The 12193-nt window shown below is 40.3% G+C and overlaps 1 long non-coding RNA gene across 1 annotated transcript in view; it reads left to right on the forward strand.

Annotated features, from left to right (window-relative positions):
• Positions 1-1642: 1642 nt before the first annotated feature.
• LOC113616901 (uncharacterized) overlaps positions 1643-12193 on the forward strand; it is a 49634-nt gene continuing 39083 nt past the window's right edge. The window contains exon 1 of the long non-coding RNA XR_003431448.1: positions 1643-3037. This is a non-coding gene — a long non-coding RNA (uncharacterized LOC113616901). The remainder of the gene's footprint in view (positions 3038-12193) is intronic.

Here is a 12193-nt window from a genome sequence, read left to right on the forward strand (position 1 = left end):
AGCAAATCCCTATATACCCATTATCTGTCTGCAGTGGATTTGACAACTTAAGAACTATTAACATTTTACCACATTGACAAAAAATGCTCATATGTATATTTATGTATAGTAGTCGTTCCTTTTCCTCAAAAAAGGGCTGCATCCCTGGGAAAGTTGTTTTGACTTCAACCTCCGCTACCTGATTCATTCTCAGAGGCCCTTCTAAAACCACATATGTCTCCCACCATCAAGGATCATAAACAGGCTTTGCCTAACTTGTCAACTCTGAGCAGTTTGCTGGAGAGAGTACAGTTGAATCCAGGGTCAGAGAGAGAGAGTGCCACGACTGGGAAGGTATGTCCAGCTCCAGTATGGGAGGGGAGGCTTAGGGGCTGAGAGCCGTGCTTGCTCCTAGCTCTACCCCACTATGCCCTGCGCCACCTCCCCCCGTCCACCACAGCCCTCTCTGTTCACTGCGGGATGTGCCACAGCTGTTCAGCCCAGCAGCTAGATAAGCTTCCTACCCTGCGAGCTTTGAGAGACTGCGCTGTTGTAATGCTCTGCTCTCAAATCACTGTAATAAAAGCTGAACTGCACTGCATTCAGGAAGACATGTCTTAAAGGAATTAGTTTATCCTTCTCTGGTTAACTCCCTCTGCAGAAAATTCTACCTCTAACCTCTGGCCTGCTTTCCACCGTAGTCCCTCCCTGGAAAGACTGTGGAAGACCTCATGCATGGGAAGCAGTGTTTCTTCCGCTCCAGGCAGGAGGTGAGGTGCATTTCATCTCTTGTAGACTGGAGCCTAGCCTGCCTTTGCGTTTCTGACAGCTTGCTTTGCAGGAAGCCCTTTATTACAATGAAAGTACAGGGTGAAATTTTGAGCTTTTTAAGGATAACACTGATTAATCATCCCTAGGAACTGGTGATTGCTTCGTGGTCCTGAAGTAGGAAACCTGCTGGGTAAAAAAAAAAATCACATTGAAGGGAACACTCTGTCTTGTAAATTGAGTAATAGCATTCTCTGGTGTTAAAAGTAAGAGATGATGTACACAGAAGTGAGGATAAGCTTCATTGCACCCAAGGAGAATATTTTTTCTTTTCAAATGGAAATACAAATTTCAGGTTGTTCTGTGTAGACTTTCTTGACCCTGAGAAGAGGGAAGATGAGGGAATATTTACATAATCCAAGTTACAAGGGAAGAGAAAAACACCTCAATCCTGCTTGTTACTCCTGAGGTGAGAGGCACTAGCTTTTTCTACTCTTTTCTCTCCCTCCTTCCGTCCTCCCCTTCCTTCTTTTACTTCATCAGCCAGATTGGCTCAGTTGAAATCCTAAATCCAACCATTTACCAGCTGCGCAATCTTGGGCAGTTTACTTGACCTCCACGTGTGTTGCCTCATCTATACATCAGGGATAGATAGTATTTCTCTTGTAAGGTGGTCATGAGAGTTCACTGAGTCAGTACAGTGATAACTCGAGTCTGGTCAGGCCCCTAATAACTTTTAGGGCGGAACACTTCTTCCCCACTCCCCATGTTTCCCTCCATGGGGCGGGAACTCCGCTGCTGGGACACTCCCAACCTCTCTCGCTCTCATTTGCTGGGCAGTGGCTTAATCCGGTTAGAATTAGGGCGAGTAAACCGGCGTGCTTGTCTCAGCTTCTCTTCATCTCTTGGAAGTGAGTAGTCGCCTCTGCCCTTCCGAGGGCAGTCCTCGTACGAGACTGGCTCTGGCCCAGCGCTGTAACGGCGGCGCCATCAGGCTAATCCCAGACTCCCTAGTGAGACGCGCAGCGCGGCGCTTTGCGGCAAGTGAGGGTCCTGCGCCTTGGCGTTGCTTCCTCAAGGCGTTCCTGGTCCCCCTCCAGGGCCTGGGTCTGGCTGGACAGGCCGTGACGTCTGGGCAGGTATCCCTGTGAACCCCAGACCCGGCATTTGCTCCCTCACCCTCTACATGCAAGTGGGCACAATGAGCCGTGGCCCGGCTCTGGTCCCAGGAGCATGAGCTGGCCAGCAACTTTCTCCCGCTAACAATATTTCTTTTGAAAAGTGGACAAGATTAGGCCGCCGGAATCATGCTGATCCGCAGTGCTTCTCATTCACATCAGAAAGGGAGCAAGTTCAGTCTTGGCTTGAGCTGCATGTGTGGACCTGTGTCACTGAAGCCGCCTGTTCTATGGCACTTAAGGTGGGGGCCAGCAGGTGTCCTTCACCCTGTTCCACTCCCACCACTGGCACCCAGGGCAGTCACCCACCCCCAGCAGGTCGTCTCTGGGGTGGCAGTGCCATCTCCTCTGAGGACACTGGAGACCATTGCCCCACCACACCAGTGGGACCCTTTCCACCTGTGTCTCCTGCCTCCAAGTTGTGGTGACCTCGTGGTGCTCTCACAGGTTGGTCTTAAACTGTGCTGGATGAGGGAGGGATCAGCATTTCTTGTGCGGAAGGAGCTGCTCTCTCCCGCCATCTGACACCCCTTCTCCCTGTTGATGGTGTGGAAGAGGTCTACATGGAAAGAGATCACATTCGAGGAATGAAGTGATTGCAGCCTAAGGAGTTCAAGAGGATGTAGTTGGAAGATACGCTGTTCTGTTTATGCCATAAAATTCAGAACAGTACATTTAACATATCTAGAAGATGAATTATTGTTCCCATTTTCCTGCCTACTCTGGATAAGACTTGCATATGTGGTCATCACCAATGAAGCACAATAACAACCTTTGATGGAGTCTTTGGAAGCCGGTATCCACAGGCCACACTTTGAGCAATACAGTGGCATCAGGAGTAATGATGTAACCAGCATTAAATAATGGAAGGAGGAACGTGTAGAGGCAAGAAGACCTATGTTTCAATACAAACAGGTTCTGAAAGCCATGGCCTCAAGAGTAATAATGCTATTGCTATCATTTCCTCCTTATGGGCGATATGAAATTAGCCAGGAACGTTTCATATGATAATAAAGAACATGAATAAATGGCTCCTGAACCTGGACAGGAAGAAATCGTGCCTGCATAGTATGAAAAATATTCACATGCACTGATGGATAATAAACAAATATGTAAGTACATCTTCTTTTCTCATTATTGGTTCTAAATCTTGATTGATGAATCACAGTACCTCACATGGGTCCATGAGTTTTATAATATATTTTTAATCAAATTATTTATCTAGACAAGGGCCCAACAAAAATATTTTTGGAGCCTTGCACACCTTAGGGGTTGTCCTGGAGAAAAGCATTTGCTCATAGAAAAAACCTATTCCCCCGTCTTACCTTTATAAGTAACAAAGGTGCTATTTTGGCCACTAACTGCAACCCTTTTGTCTTATTCCTCAGTTTGTTTAGAATTTGGTCAGGAAAGAGGGGTGCTATTTATTCAAGCCCTCTCAAAGTCCTCAATAGTAAGCACTCCAAGTTAGTTATTATCATTTTTTAAGCATTCAGGTTACATTTTGTTAATATTGAGGTAAAACTGACGTATAACATTATATTAGTTTCAGGTATACAACATAATGATTCAGTGTATATATGTATTACAAAATGATCACCACAATAAGTCTAAACATCCGTCATCACACATAGTTACAAATTTTTTTCCTTGTGATGAGGACTCTTAATGTTTGCAAATATTTTCTCCCATTCAGTACATTGTCTTTTCATTTTGTTGATGCAAAGACTTTTTTTTTTTTTGCGGCGGCTTTTTGGTTTGACATAGTCCCACTTGTTTATTTTTGCTTTGTTGCTTTTGCTTTTGGAGTCAGATCTAAAAAATCATTGCTAAAACTGAGTCAAGGAGCTGACCGCTTATGTTTCTTCTAGGAGTTTTATGGTTCCAGTTCTTACACTCAAGTCTTTAATCCATTTTGAGTTAATTTTTGTGTACAGTGTAAGATAATGGTCTAGTTTCATTCTTTTGCATGTGGCTGTCCAGTGTTCCCAACACCATTTATTGAAGAGACTGTCCTTTCCATTTGTATATTTTTGGCTCTTTTATCATAAATTAATTGACCATGTATGCATGAGTTTATTTCTGGGCTCTCTATTCTGTTCCATTGATCTATTCATGTGTTTTTATGCAAATAAAATACAGTTTTGATTACTTTAGCTTTGTAATATAGTTTGAAGTTAGGGAGCATTATGCTGCCTCCTTTGCTCTTCTTTCTCAAGATTGCTTTAGCTATTCAGGGTCTTTTGTGGTTCCGTAAAAATCTTAGGATTGTTTGTTCTATTTCTATGAAAAATGCCATTGGAATTTTGATAGGGATTGCATTGAATCTCTATATTTCTTTGAGTAGTGTGGACATTTTAACACTATTAATTCTTTTTTTTAAACATCTTTATTGGAGTATAATTGCTTTACATTGTTGTGTTAGTTTCTGCTGTATAACAAAGTAAATCAGCTACACGTATACTTATATCCCCATATCCCCTCCCTCTTGCGTCTCCCTCCCACCATCCCTATCCCACCCCTCTAGGTGGTCACAAAGCACCGAGCTGATCTCCCTGTGCTATGTGGCTGCTTTCCACTAGCTATCTGTTTTACATTTGATAGTGTATATATGTCAGTGCCACTCTCTCACTTCGTCCCAGTTTACCCTTCCCCTCCCTGTGTCCTTAAGTCCATTCTCTACATCTGCATGTTTTTTCCTGTCCTGCCCCTATGTTCTTCAGAACTATTTTTTTTTTTAGATTCCATATATATAACACTATTGATTCTTACTATTCATGATCATGGATGTCTTTTCATTTATTTGTGTCTTCTTCAACTTTTTTCATCAATGTTTATAGTTTTTAGTGTACACCTCCTTGGTTAAATTTATTCCTAGCTATTTTATTCTTTTCAATGCAATTCTAGATGGCATTATTTTCCTAATTTTTCCTCCTGATAGTCTTTGTATATTGATTTTGTATCTTGCAACTTTATCATTGATTAGTTCTAACAGTTTTTGGTGAAGTCTATAAGGTTTTCTATATGTATTATTATGTAATCTGTAAATAATGACAGTTTTACTTTTTCCTTTCTGATTTGGATGCCTTTTATTTCTTTTTCTTGCCTAATTGCTCTGGCTAGGACTTTCAGTACTATGTTGAGTAACAGTAGCGAGAATGGGCATCCTTGTCTTATTTCTGATTTTAGAAGAAAAGCTTGCAGCTTTTTACCATTGAGTAAGGTGTTAGCTGTGGGCTTGTCAAAAATGGCCTTTATTATGTTGAGATACATTCCCTCTATAACTACCTTACTGAGAGTTTTTATCATAAGTGAATATTGAATTTTGTCAAATGCTTTTTCTTCATCAATTGAGATGATTATATGGGTTTTAAGCCTTCATTTTGTTAATGTGGTGTGTCATGTTGATTGATTTATGAATGTTGAACCATCCTTGTATCCCTGGAATAAATCTCATTTGATCATGGTGCATGATTCTTTTAATGTACTGTTGAATTTGGTTTGCTAATATTTTGTTGAGAATTTTGGTGTCTATATTCATTTGGGATATTGGCCTATAATTGTCTTTTCTTGTATTTTTTTTCTGGTTTTGGTATCAGGATAATGCTGTTTTCATTAAATGAGTTTGGAAGTGTTTTCTTTTCTCTCTCTTTTTTTTTTTCTTGGAAGAGTTTGAGAAGGTTTGGTATTAATTCTACCTTGAATGTTTGGTGGAATCCCCCAGTGAAGCCATCAGGTTCTGGACTTTTGTTTGTTGAGAGATTTTTGTTTATCAATTCAGTTTCCTTTCTAGTAATCATTCTATTTAGCTTTTCCATTTCCTTATAATTCAGTCTTGGAAGGTTGTATGTTTCTAGGAATTTATCCATTTCTTCCAGGTTGTCCAATTTGTTGACATATAATTATTTATAGAAGTCTCTTATGATTCCTTGTATTTCTGTGTATCAGTTGTAACATCTCCTGTTTTGTATGTGATTTTTACTTATTTGAGTCCTCTGCCTTTTTCTCTTGATGAGTCTAGCTAAAGGTTTGTCAATTTTGTTTATCGTTAAAAGAACCAGTTCTTAGTTTCATTGATCTTTTCTCTTGTCTTTTTAGTCCCTATTTCATTTATTTTCACTCTGTTATATCCTTCCTTCTACTAATTTAGGTCTTTGTTCTTTTTTTTCTAGTTACCTGAGATGTAAACTTCATTTATTTGAGGTTATTTTTATTTCTTAAGGTAGATACTTACTGCCGTGAACTCTCTTAGAACTGCTTTTGCTGCATCCCACAAATTTTGGTATGTTGTATTTCCATTTTCATTTGTCTAGAGGTATTTTTTTATTTCTCCATTGACCCATTAGTTGCCCAGTAGCATGTTGTTTAATCTCCACATATTTGTGAAATTTCCAGTTTTTTCTTGTAATTGATTTATTGTTTCATGTCACTGTGATCAGAAAAGATGCTTGATATAATTTCAGTCTTTTTAAATATGTTAAGACTTGTTTTGTGGCCAAACATATGATCTATCCTTGAGAATATTCCATGTTTAGATTGAGAATATGTAATCTTGAGAATATGAAATCTGCTTCTTTTGGTTGAAATGTTCTGTATGTATCTATTAAGTTTAATGTGTCGTTTAAGACTGATATCTATTCATTGATGTAAGTGGGGTATTAAAGTCCCTTATTATTATTGTATTGCTGTCCATTTCTTCCTTTAGGTCTATTAATATTTGCTTTATATATTTAAGTGCTCATATATTGAGTGCATAAATATTTGCAAATGTTATATCCTCTTGTTGGATTGACCCCTTTATCATATGTAATGCCCTCCTTTGTCTGTGATTACAGTCTTTGTTTTAAAGTCTGTTTTGTTAGATGTAAGTATAGCCACCCCAACTTTCTTTTGGCTTCCATTTTCTTGGAATATCCTTTTCCGTCTCTTCGCTTTTAGTCTGTGTGTGCCCTTACATCTGATATAAGACTGTTATAGGCAGCATATGGATGGGTCTTATTTTTTTAATCCATTCAGCCACTCTATGTCTTTTGATTGAAGAATTTAATCCATTTTTTAAATGTAATTATTGATAGATATGTACTTATCCATGTTTAAAATTGTTTTCTGTTTTTTTATTCTTCTCTTGCTCTTTTCCCCTGTGGTTTGATGACTTTCTTTAGTGGTATGCTTCGATTCCTTTCTCATTATCTTTTGTGCATCTACTATAGATTTTTGCTTCGTGGTTACCATGAGGCTTACATATAACAACATATATTTATAACAGTATATTTTAAATTGATAACAGCTTAAGTCTGAACACATTCCAAATCTCTACATTTTTCTCTCCCCTACCACATTTGATGTTTTAGATGTCAGATTTTACATCTTTTTATCTCATGTATCCCTTAATTATTATAGTTATTTTTACTACTTTGTCTTTTAATTTTCATACTAGTTTTATAAGTGATTAATCCACTACCTTCACTATATATTTACTTTTACCAGTCAGATTTATAGTTTCATATGTTTTCTTGTTATTAATTAGTGTCCTTTCTTTTCACCTTAGAGAAGTACTTTAACATTTCTTTTCAGGTAGGTTTAGTGGTGATGAACTCCTTTAGCTTTTGATAGTCTGAAAACTCTTTATCTGTCCTTCAATTCTGAATAATTTTTCCAGCTAGAGTATTCTTGGTTGGAAGTGTTTTTCTTTCAGCACTTTAAATATATCATGCTTTCTGGTCTGCAAAGTTTCTGCTGAAAAATCTGTTAATAGTCTTATGGGGGTCCCCTTGCACATAACAAGTTGCTTTCCTCTTGCAGCTTTTAAGATTCTCTTCTTGTCTTTAACTTTTTAAATTTTAATTATAATTTGTCTTGGGTCTCTTTGGATTCATCTTATTTGGACCTCTGTGGGCTTTCTGGATCTGGATATGTTTCCTTCCCCGGTTAGGGACTTTTTCAGCCATTGTTTTTTCAGATAAGTTTTCTGCCCCTTTCTCTCTTCTGCTGGGAGCCCCATAAAGCAGATATTAATCTGTCTGATGTTGTTCCATAAGTCCCTTAAGCTATCTTCACTTTTTAAAATTCTTTTTCTTTTTTGCTGCTCTGATTGGGTGAGTTCCATTGCCCTGTCTTCAAGCTGACTGATCCTTTATTCTGCTTTATCTAGTCTTCCACTGAATCCCTCTAGTGTGTTTTACAGCTCAATTATTGTATTCTTCAGATCTGTGACTTCTATTTAGTACTTTCGTATATTTTCTGTCTCTTAATTGAAATTCTCACTGTGTTCATCCATTCTTCTTTCAAGTTCAGGAAACAACTTTATGACCATTACTTAGAACCCCTTCTCAGGTAGATTACTTATCTCCTTTTCACCAAGGTTTTTTTCTGAGGTTTTATCTTGTTCTTTCGTTGGAACATATTCCTCTGTTTTATCATTATGCTTGACTCTCTGTGTTTGTTTCTATGTAGTAGATAAAACAGCCACCTTTCCCAGTCATGAAGGAGTAACCTCATGTAGGAGGTGAACCTTGTTCAACCTTGTCCTAGCTCTTTGTTGTCCCTTGAACTTGTGGGGTTGTCCAAGTAGTCTGTTTTATTTTTAATAGCTCTCAGTTTTTGAGGGTGTTCCAAGACCTGTCAGTGTCCCAGAGGGGTGGAATTTCAGCACCTAGATTCAGGCTGATTGGAAGCCACAGCTTCAGGTGGCAAATTTAAAGTATACAAATATATACAGTCCTGTGTAATTGCAACTGTAAGCCCTGCCAGCCACCAGAGCAGGCAATCTGGAGTGTCCCCTGGATGAGAATCACAGAAACCAGGGCTTTATGTGATCTATGGGCTCCTTTCTGGGAGGTACCACCAAGGTGTAGTGAGGCAGAGGGAAAGCACAAAGATGGTGTCCTCTGGCCTGTGTTCCCTGAGAGCACTTCCCTAGGCCCCTAGATGTGTGCCAAACCTGAAGCCTGCCCTTCAGGCTGACGCTCCAGTGTAAGCAAATAGGCCTCTTTCCTAGAGAGGCTGGGGGTGTATTTCAGTCAGCTATCTGTGTAGTACCTTGGAGGTGGTAGACTGCCAAGAACTGTCTTTCTGATTGTTACAGTCCCCTTGGACACAGGAATGCAAGATCCCCTGACCTCCAGAGCCTGGTGATGAAAGGGCATCCCCTGGGCTGCAGCTGTAAAAACTGAGGCACCAGATGTAAGAACTGGGGCATCAGACATGTGTGAAAGCTCCCCTTTGGGAGATGCAGACAGAGAGTGCAAAGGTGATGTCTGTCAGTTGGAAGATAAAGAAGGCACTTGCTGAGAAAAAAACAAAGATCTAGAGTAAAATAAAAATAGTAATGTCTGCTGGCTTTAGCAAGGCAGAGGGAGAGTATAAAACTGGCACCTGCCAACTCCTCCATCCCCAGAGAATATCCCAACAAGCCTCTGCTCCTCTGGCTAACACTTTAAGATTAGCAAATGAATCTCTTTCACATGAAGTCTGGGCACATTTCAAATGGCTGCTTCTGCCCTGGGACCTGGGGTGGGTGACAGTATGCACGAGCCCTTTAGGAGGTGTTTCTCAGTTCATTACAGCCCTTTGGTTCTCATGGAAACGAGCCCCACTGGTCAGCTGTTTTAGGGGCTTGTCGGTCGGGTGCATGTCTTAAAAACTGAGGTGTCTGGTGTGAGGTATGAAGCTTTCACTTCTCAAGGAGAAGCTCAGGGTTTGTGAGTTCCCTCCTGATTGTGGGTCCCTACACTGGGAGTGCAGTTCATGGTGAGATTGTGTCTCAGCCTCTCTGACTCACTTCAATGTGGCCTTTTTCTCATTTGCCACATGTGTAGGAGTTGCTCAGCTAGTTTTCAGACCTTTTTCTGAGGAAATTGTTCCATGTGTGGCTGTAGATACAGTATGTCTGTGGGATGAGGTGAGTTCAGGGTCTTCCTACATTGCTGTCTTGAACCACTTCCTCAGTTTGCATTTTATGTTTCATTTTTCTCCTTCCCTTCCATTCTCAAAAGCTTACAAACTCTTCTCTGAGCTCTGCAAGATCCCTGGATTTTTTGTTGATGTTGTTTGTTTTTATGATTATTCCGGAGACCTGGACAATAGCACAGAAAGAAATCCCCTTCTTTCTTAATATCCTTCAGTAGTTTGGACTGAATGAAAATTCTTTACTTCCTAGCCCTCAACTGCAGTGCTCTTGAGCCCCATAGACTGTACCTGGGCCCTGACTTGAGGAAAAGATGACAAGAGGGGTGTATTCATGGGTTAAAAAAAAAGATGCCCAGAAAGAAGTGTATCTACCTTAAGCATTTAATTCATAATGTCAAGGGTTATAGGAATGAAGGTATTCAACATAGCAAACTTGGAAGCAAACTAAATGTTCACTAAAAGTAGGAAGGACATGATAAAGTAAGTCATTGCTAAACCAATCAATAAACCAATATGGAGTGCTTTGCCATTATGTTAGGGAGGCCAGAGAGAGACAGGGGATAAGCCTTCTGTGAAATAAAATAAAGAGGAAAGGAGGCAACACAACTTTATAAACATATATCTTGTGATTATAACTAAGGAAAATTTAACATCTGAAAAAAGGATGGGAATAAAGTGATAATAGAGAATATGTTAGAGTAATTGGATTCTATTTCTTACTGCTTTAAAAAATGTAATATAGTTATGTTACTTTAATATAATTTAATAAATGCCTTCTTTCTAAGGGAGGGTCAGCCATTGCCTTTCTCCCAGCAATCTGCAGCCCCAGGGTCCCTATGCCTGAGTCACACTAAGCAATCTTGTCTCCTATGACAAGACTTGCTCTCTTCTCTCTAATTTGTTGTTTCTCAAAGTATGCTCTTTGTATCATTTAAAAGTCTTTGGGGATGGAGCTTAGGAATCTGCCTTGTAAACAGATTCCTGGGTGATCCTCATGCTCACTAAAGTTTAGAGCAAAATTTCTTTTTTTTAGGCAAAAGCCCTCAAGGAAAAGCACACAGGGATTTCTGTGATCTATATTATTTCTTAAAGCAAACTGAATCCTGTGAAATTATGCCATGTGTGTGTGTTTAGTTAAAAACTCAGTGAACAGAGTGTTATTTATCCTCAAGGACTTTTCTTTAGAAATTTTTATTTATAATCTAATAATTTCTGCTTAGAATATTATCTTTTAAGCAAGCTGTCCTGTCATAGGATTGTCATTTGCTTTCCCTCCACTTTGAGGCCTGCCTGCCATAGTTAGGACTGATTGACTATTCAGGACATGCTTCACTTGGTTCTTGATCACAACAAAACAGAAAGCATAGGACTCTGGAGTCCTAAGACTGGCCAAAGTGTTTCAGTTGTCCTTAATTCTCTATTATTATAGTGCCATGAAATACCCAGTCATGATCCCACTGCTTCCAGCCCTCAAACTAAGGGTGGGATCCTCCACTGTCCCAACAGTCCTGGGCCTCCAGGCAGTGAGGTGCCAAGAGGAGCGGGCCTGTCCCCTGTCACCACGGAGCCTCCGCAGCACTACAGAGAGGAAACCCTGCTGAAGTGGGGCATGTCCTCACACTTTAGAGACTTCACTCAGACAGTGAATTTCACTCAAGGCAGAAATTGAGAGCCCAAGGTTTCACCCAATCAAAATTGTATTTTATCTTTTTAAGAAGGGTAAGATACCTTCTGTAGGGGCAAGAATTTCCCTAATCTTTTTCGGAAACATAAAAAGTAAGCAAGCATGTTTTCTAAGACAGATGAGGCTTTTTCCTGGCGATTTATGGCTCTAGCATGAACTCCTTCCTCACTGCTATTTCTTGGGTGGGCTCCATAGGCCTCGAGGGCTCTGCTCATGAAGAAGGGCCAGGCGCACAGGCTGGGGTCCAGCCATTTGGTGCCACGTGGCATTGTCAGGAGGTCCCTGTGCCCATCTTGCCAAGTTCTGCTAAAATAGAGCTCCCAACAAGAAAATTCAAACTTCCCTCACCTCCTGTGTGTGTAAATAAGCCTACTGAGTTACTAAAAAACTCACGCTTGGGCTTCCCTGGTGGCACAGTTGTTGAGAGTCCGCCTGCCGATGCAGGGGACACGGGTTAGTGCCCCGGTCCGGGAAGATCCCACATGCCGCGGAGGGGCTAGGCCCGTGACCCTGTGCGTCCGGAGTCTGTGCTCCGCAACGGGAGAGGCCACAACAGTGAGAGGCCTGCATACCGAAAAAAAAAAAAAAAAATTAACTCATGCTTTCCTTTATAATCATTTGTAATTTCTGTCCAGGATAAAATGATCATCCAGATTTTCACAGAATTCATGAATAA

This window comes from Aethalodelphis obliquidens, unplaced genomic scaffold (assembly GCF_003676395.1).
Source record: "Aethalodelphis obliquidens isolate GAN/ISIS:26980383/991018 unplaced genomic scaffold, ASM367639v1 scaffold4, whole genome shotgun sequence".
Taxonomy (NCBI): domain Eukaryota; kingdom Metazoa; phylum Chordata; class Mammalia; order Artiodactyla; family Delphinidae; genus Aethalodelphis; species Aethalodelphis obliquidens.